Below are 7,463 nucleotides of genomic sequence, written 5' to 3' on the forward strand. Positions count from 1 at the left end.
CAAATACCTAAGAAGGGGAACTGGCTGGAACCAATGATGTGGGGGGACTTGATAGAAAGAAGTGTAAAAGATGACTTTCAGGTTCTGCTGCAAACCATTGAGTGGATAGTAGTGTCATTTTACAGCAGGTAGTAGTGTGATTCTTGGAATATTTGAAGGATAAATTTGAAGAAAAAGGATTATGGAATAAATCTCCGACACAATAAACTTGAGGGACCTGTGAGAAATTAAAATGGACATAGTGAATATGTGGTTAGAAATGCTAGTCTCTGAAAAGGTACAATGGTTGATTGCATCTGTGTCACCTTGACTGAGTCATGGGTTCCCAGATATTTGGTCCCAGATATTATTCTGGGTGTTTCTGTGAGCAGGTTTTAGATGAGATCAACATTCAAATCAGTAGACTGAGTAAAACAGATTGTTCTCTCAAGCACAGCATCACACTGATCCCAGTGACTTGGAAGGCTGAGGCAAGAGGATCTCAAGTTCAAGGCCAGTCTGGGCAACTTAGCGAGATTGTGTCTCAAAGATTTAAAAATTTTTAAAAAGGACTGGGGATATAGCTCAGTAATAAAGCACCTTGGGCTCAATTCCTAGTAGAATAAAGAGAAAGGAAAAAAAGAAAGAGGAGTAGGGGGGAAAGGAAAGAAGGAAAAAAGGAAGGAAGGAAGGAAGGAAGGAAGGAAGGAAGGAAGGAAGGAAGGAAGGAAGGAAGGAAGGAAGGAAGGAAGGAGGGAAGGAAGAAAGGATGGAGGGAGGGAGAGGTTGGGCCTCATCCACTCAGTTGAAAACCTGACTAGAACAACAAGACTGACCTTCCCAGGAGCAAGGGGAATCTCCTCCTGCTTGACTGAGTTGGGCCATCAATCCTTTCATGCATTCAGATTAGAATTGAAACTGACTTTCCTTGAGTCTTGAGCCTGCCAGTTTCTAGACTAGAACCGACAACATCAACTCTCCTAGTACTCAGGACTTTGGATACTTACACACACACACACACACACACACACACACACAATTAGTTGTTTCTCAAGAGAACCATGACTTCTGAAAAAAATGTGTTCGACTGGGATTATGACTTTTAAAATCCTAAGCAAATGGATGGCAAGTGGAGCCATTGAAAGTGATGAGATGGTATAAAATCGGGAGACCGAGAAAAGAAATCCTAAAACTGAGCTCTGAGAACTTCCAACATTAGAAGTTGAGTTGGAAAGGATGATCCATCAAGGAAGACAGAAGGAATGACCAGACAGTTAGGAGGCTGGGAGACTTTGACAGCAGGGAAGGTAAGAGAGGCAAATGGATCTACGCTGGTTAATTTAAGGATATGACTGGGCAGAATTCATTAGGCTGAGTAAAATACAAGTCAGCGCTTACACAGAGTTTACTTGTGAATGATGCCAGAAAGTGAAAAATGGAAGTAGTTTTGAGGTGTGACTTAAAGTAGAGGAAGTAGACATTTCAGTAGGAAATTGGAGAATTTGGTATATGAGAAAGAGAGAGAGAGAATTGCAGAGGCACCTGGAGTCCTAGAAGGGAATAGGCCTATGTTAGATCTTTTACATGTAGAAAGAGTTCAAATTAATGCTCAGGAACAGAGAAAAAATTCCAGAATGTTCTAGGAGAGACTATCCTCCAGCTTTGAGAGGAAGTTCTCAGGTCTAAGGTACACCAGATTCATCCCCAATATTTATGCTGGTGGTTTTTATGAGTACGAGTATTTACACTCTCAAGCAAGCAATTTCAGAAAGATTAAGCAAAGAAAGATTGGAAAACACACACACACACACACACACACACACACAATTTAATCCAAAATTTTCCATAGTCTCTTAGGCTCCCTGAGAAAAATCTATGCAATGATACCCTGTGGAACATGGAGAATAGTTAGAGGAAGCAAATGAGATAGTGTACAAGAAGAGAGGTTACCAAGTGCCAAACGCTAGCTAAATTGGTATTTATGGAGCAACTGCTTTTCTCTTATGAAAAGAAGTCATTTGAGCCGTTCCAACATTTTGCAAAAGCTTTCAAACCCCCCATTTACTGTACACAAAAGCAACCCGATCCCTTCTAGTGAGGCTTGTGAAGTTGCACGTGAGATAAATTTGATAATGGACTTGGAAATTGAGATCCCTAAGGGTCCAATAGTGTATAATTATGAAACAGAGGCCCTCCAGCTCCCACAACCTGGCAAGCAGCCCAGGTCAGAATACCCACTTTGGTTGGTCATAGGACTGAATGGCCCTTTTGTAACAAATCGGCACCCTCCATAGAACAGCTCTGAGTACAAAAGGGGAGGCAGAGGGGACAGAAAGGTAGACAATGGCAGGTGAAACTGAAACATATAAATCATTCCTGTCTTGGGTATCATTTCCATGATTATACAGCGGTTTGAACTGTGGAATTGTGTTAAACAAATGAGGCCTGAGCATGGAAATGGGACGGGGGTCTGTGTGTTTTCACTAGACAAAGACATGTAACATCCAGGTAGAAAGAGAATGTTGGACCATAGAAAAGAAGGATGATTAAAAATGCAAAAATCAGGAGGAGACTGACTCCTGTAATACTTATTTGTGACAGGTAAGGCAGCCATCATATCACCTGAAGCATGGAGAACTGTGCTATTGTATTAATTACTCTCCTTAGTGACTCTCTGAGCTTTGGACTATTTAAATTCCGGGATGAGAAAGTGCTAATGGATATGGTATTGCAGATGGAGTGAATTAGTGCTTCACGCTGTGCTGCTGTCTAAAAGAGTTTTAAATGGTAACCCACAGACTAGCTGCGCCTCCTGCTTTTAGTGTTCACTCGGGCATTTGTTCCTGTTAGTAACAGAGCAACTCTGGGGTCACGTAAAACTTCAAAAAGGAAGAAAAGGAAAGTAGATGTCAGTGGGACACTTTGGAAAGATTAACATGTTTTGCTGTCAGGCTGTTTATGATGCACTTTATTGTATACATTGACCATAAAACCCTGATAGTCCGTATTTGAAAGGGAAACCATGTGTTCTTTAAAAATTATAAATCAAAGCTGCTTTGAATGGGGCTTTTGTCAAAAAAGCAGACTTTTCACAGAAATTCCATTTCGCAGTGTGTGCTACATCCGTGCTGGACCTTTGGCCTCTGCCATTCGTACCTGCTCAACCTGGGTTTCCACACACAGAAGGGGCCTAAACAAACACGCTCATGGCAGAACCCTTCAAAATTCCACACAACTGCTCTTGAACACCTTATCAAACAGCACAGGGGCACTACAACCTGCACCAGGTGTGTCTTCTGAGAAAAGACAAAGCCAAGGTTCCCCAAGAGCCCTGAACCTGGGAGATCAGTGTCTCTGCAGAAGAAAGCACCAGAATGGGCATTAGTTTCGAGAAAGCCACCCTTTGACCCCATCGTGTCACACAATCTTATCTTCCCCCTCCTTCCAATATCCTTTCAAAAACCTTATAAATCATCATGCCAATACTGTATACTATTCTTTGAAAACTGAAAATGACACAGTCAAGACAAGAAAAAGTTCTCCCCCATGTTCAGGCACTCAGACCCTCATGGCTGCCTTCTAAGCTTCAGATTCTAGATCTTCTTACCTACTAAATCTCTATCTCACATCTCTGCATTTTTATGTGAATTCTGCTTGGCTAGACTCCCCAGAAAGCAAAGCCTGAGGCAAAAGCTCATGTGTAGTATTTTATTAGGAAACATGATCTCAGGAAAGCCAGAAAAGGGAAAAGAGGCATGAAAGGGGAAGAAGTCAGAATCAATACAAGGATGAGTTACCATGGCCAAGTTGCCATCTTTGGGGATAAAGATTGAGCATCAACCATAACTTGATCTTGTGGAATTGGCATTCAAGGAATCATATAAACAACTGTAACTTCAGGTATTATGTCCAGGGGAGGAGGAAGGATTTATCTGCCAGCTCCCATTACCCACTGGTGGAAGTTCACCTTGTAACTCCCCAAACTTCTGTGAGTTGCACAAATGTGACCCTAGGTAGATCCCAAGTCATGCTTGCTCTAGTAGAAGGCCCAAGCATGAGGCAAGAGGTGCTCAGTGCCATGACTTAGGTGCTATTGACTGTGCCACATGAAATTGACCTGATTTTATACAGAGCTGGTTATGGAGCAGTGAGTCAGCCAGAGCAAATGGCCCCTGGACCCAGAGACAGACAAGACTTAGAGGATCTGAAGATTCATCTGTCAGATTCTTCCATGCCCTTAAACTATATTAACACCCTTACCATAATTTGGGCTTTATTGCTGTGAAAACAATATGCCCTAACAGTGGTATAAAACCTGCCAGAGTTCACTTCAAGATGGCAGCCAGCCTCAATGTCAGAGACTTCAGGTTAAAAGATAGGTGAAAGAACCAACAATTCCACCCACTGCAGTTGATCATGAGGCCATGATTGATATCTACCCTCTATCTCATTCTAGATTTCCCTCCTGCTCAGCCAGCTCTGAGGCTTGTCTGTGCTGTTTACCTTGTGGACTGACCTAGACCTTCATCCCCAAGGGTCTGATTGTGTTTTCCCTCTGGGCTGTGGTTGGCGAAGTGGTCATCCTCACTCAACACAGAAGCACCCAACACACACCAGTGAATCCTAGATTCCAGATATTCCTCCTGCTCTGCTGTCCTTCTAACTCCTCCTGAGAGTCAGGATCAAGCTACCAATTTATATTAATTGCTATAAGGGCCTCTGGGGCACCGTGACTTGAGAAATCAAGTGCCTCTGGAGAAGAGTCCCAACCACCAAGCCTGTAAACTAGAACTTCTAACTTGGTTAAGAACTAAGAATGCAGACAAAGGAAGTACAAATTCTATAATTTGGTTCTTGGGTGATGAATGAAGAAAGGCACCAATTCTATTTTTATCTCCTTGGTTCCCAGACTCATATATTCTAGCTAATGTTGTCCCTAAACTAGAATCTGCTAAGAATCTTTAACAGCCATTGCACGGCTGTATAAGGACAACTTGTTTCTGGGCAATGAGTCACATAGAATAACAAGAGAACTGTGTTGTAATTTGCCCATAATTGTACTTTCTTTATCCTAAAATGTGTCTGAGATGATCTTATATGGGATAGATCAGTATCTGAGGCCTTGTGAGGGGAAAAGAAGTACCATACATGGAGAACATGTGGATCCTGGAAAGGACAAACTGATGCAAGAGATCTGGTGTAAGTGACCTGTCACTCATATCCAACTAGACTGTACAGGGAACGGTGGCATTTGAGGTCTCAGCATCAGTCCCTGATCTGGGAGGCTGGGGTGTCCAGCAAGAGCGATAGCTAGACTATTCTTGGTGAAAGGGATCCTGGGCTGTGTGGCTGAGCTTTAACCTCCATCTCTGTCATTGTGGCTACTGTTCATGGGTCCATTACACCTGCACTGAGATGACCAAGATAGAGGCTGGGTGACATACACAGAGGGAGTCATCCTGCCCATCTGGTATGTAAGAACCTCCACTTCAGTGTACTCTTTCTGGTGGGCATTACCATAAAACAGAGATCTGCATGCTTTGTGCCCATTCACATATGCCAGTGAATGTCTTCTCCAGACCTCCTTGTCCCTAATCTTCCAGTTTTCCAATCTTTTCTTCTGATGGAACAGCCAATTCATTGCTACTGTCTAGGGTGGGAACACTCTCACACACACATACACACACACAAAGGATCTCCACATCTCAGACCATTTCTCTATCAATCCAACAGAAGCAACTAAACGTACTGCTGGAATTTCTGCACAATAAAAACACTTCCTTTCATGACTCTTTTAGGGTTGTACTTGATTAGAGTTGAAATGTGGCATTAACCCAATTTTGGCTGGCACCAACAAGAGGGCCAGACTGTCTGTGAACTCTAAACCAGGCCCAAATCATTCAGTTGATCCTAAGTAATACCTACCACGTACCACCTCTATGTCACCATAGGTGTGAATTAAAGGATGGGTATCAGCACTTCAGAAGTTGATGACAAGGTAGACTGGGCCACCTGTTCATACCTTAATTATGTTTTCTGTATCTTCTTAAGTCAGATTCTAAATCAACTGGTTTCCACATGCCGTTGGGAGGGTGAATTCTCAAGGGTCAGTCCTAGAGCCAACGGTCTCAGCCTGGATTCCTCAGGAAACAGAGCCTGGGATTTAATAAATGATAATAAAATAAATAAAACTCTTATGTTAGTGCTTTATCAGGGAGTACATTCCAAGAGAGAGAAATGGAATGAGGGAAAGATGGAGTAAGGCAAAGAAGAGAGAGCCTATCTCGGGCATGATCATAAGCAGAACCCTGCTCACTATGAAGTAAGACTGATTGCTCAGTCTTGAGAGAGTGTTTTCCAAGGGCCCATAGGCAAATCTTCAGAAGTCGGCAGAAATAATATATCTGCCAATCCCCATCCCCAATTTGTTAAAGATTTGCCCCACGAGGCAGGTACTCTCCTATCTTCCTGGGTCATGTGTGCTTGGGTCCTTGTCCGCATCTCAGTGGCATCTCACACCTCAGCACCAAAAGCAAAGCCCAGAGTGGAGGATAAGAGGTAGAGGTCTCAGCCAAAGTGCTAGCAGGTTGAGACTCCGTGAACTTGGATGGACCTATGCAGAGCTTGTTCCTGCAGTAGCTGTTGGGCAGAAACAGGTGACCCAAGGTTCTGGAAACAGGTAGGTTAAGAAGGTCTAAATAAGTTACCTGTCTGATATAGGGTTTTTCCACTTCTGTCTCTTCCCTTCCTTAGGTCTTACTTTTTCTTTTCTGATTTTTCTTTCTACTAAATTATGTCCCCCAATTAAAAGCTGTTGTCACAGTATTAGTAACAGGCTCTGCCTCAATCCTTCCCTCCACCCTCCAAATAAATGCTCCATAAACAAAATCATAAAATAAGCAAAGGGAGTTTTTGCAGTCTTATTGATTCTCAGTTTCTCTGAACTTTCTTCATTCTTTTGAGACTGTCTTCCCAAGTTGCCCTTCACCTCAATACAACGGGTTTGTGTTACACATTATCATGAACTTGGCATTGTACTGTGGAATAAGAGGAGACTTAAGATGTGTCCCTTGTCCTGAGAATCTCACCATCTGTCTGAACAGACCATGCAATAATAGGGCCCTTCTCCCAACCTGTAGGACAAGTAAGTTTTCTCAGAAGAAATGACTTCTTAACCACATTTTAAAGGCTGAGCAGCTGTTGTTCCAGGTAGGTTGATGAGAACAACCTCCTAGGTAGAGAGTCTTCCCCCATGAAGGCACGGGGCTGGGTGATTTCTTGGGGACTGCCACGTTTGTCAGCTTCTGTTTTGCAAAGAATTTGCCACAGTGAGTAGCTGGAGGCCAGGGGATGAATATTTCTCATCATAATAAGGAACTAGCTCCTTAGGTCAACTCACTGTCAACTTTCAAATAGATTGACTCTGCATTACTTCTTAGTTACATTACTCTGACTGAAAGGAGGATGATAAATTGACAGCAGCA

Source organism: Sciurus carolinensis, chromosome 12 (assembly GCF_902686445.1).
Source record: "Sciurus carolinensis chromosome 12, mSciCar1.2, whole genome shotgun sequence".
In the NCBI taxonomy this organism is placed as follows: Eukaryota; Metazoa; Chordata; class Mammalia; order Rodentia; family Sciuridae; genus Sciurus; species Sciurus carolinensis.